Source organism: Chrysochloris asiatica, unplaced genomic scaffold (assembly GCF_000296735.1).
Source record: "Chrysochloris asiatica unplaced genomic scaffold, ChrAsi1.0 scaffold00025, whole genome shotgun sequence".
In the NCBI taxonomy this organism is placed as follows: Eukaryota; Metazoa; Chordata; class Mammalia; order Afrosoricida; family Chrysochloridae; genus Chrysochloris; species Chrysochloris asiatica.
In genome coordinates, this window is record NW_006408543.1 from 17,493,056 (window position 1) to 17,493,686 (window position 631).

The following is a 631-nucleotide window of genomic DNA, read 5'->3' on the forward strand; positions in this document are numbered from 1 at the left end:
CTGTGCTCCCGCCACTTCGGCGACTCGGTGCCCGACTGGTCCGAGGCAGTGGGGCTCCCGGTTACGTTCCTGTCTCTTTAAATGGTGGGGCTAACCGGTCGCCCCTGCAGCCGCTGGCTGGGTCGCCCCGCGCGCGCCTATTGAGGGGCGAACCAAGATGGCGGCGGCTTTGGTTCTGTGAGGAAGACGGAAGAGGCGGTGGCAGCCGAGAAGAGGCAAGGTTTGCCAGGAGCCAAGAACGCTTGGGCGGCTGGAAGCCGTCGGAAGCTTCCGAAGAGCGGTGGCAGTAGCGGCAGAAGCCGGCGGCCGTCAGTTTCGGACATTTGGAGCCGGGGGAACGGAACGGAGCTGCCGACTGCTGTGGCAGGGCCAGGTTTAGGGAAGGAAAACATGGCGGCGGCGGCCTGAGGAAGCGGTGGTGGCGCGGGAATCGACTTTGCGGAGCTCATGGCGGAGGCAGCAACCGGACACTGACCGACAGCCGGACACTGACCGGCGCCCCGAGTTTCTAGCGCGAGGGGCAGCCGGCGGCCGAGCGCTGCGCGTCCTCGAGGGGCGGCCGGACTGCCGGCCTGGACAATAGCGCCGAGGAGCCGCAGGCGAGGGAAGGCGGCAGCCCGGAGCTCGGGCC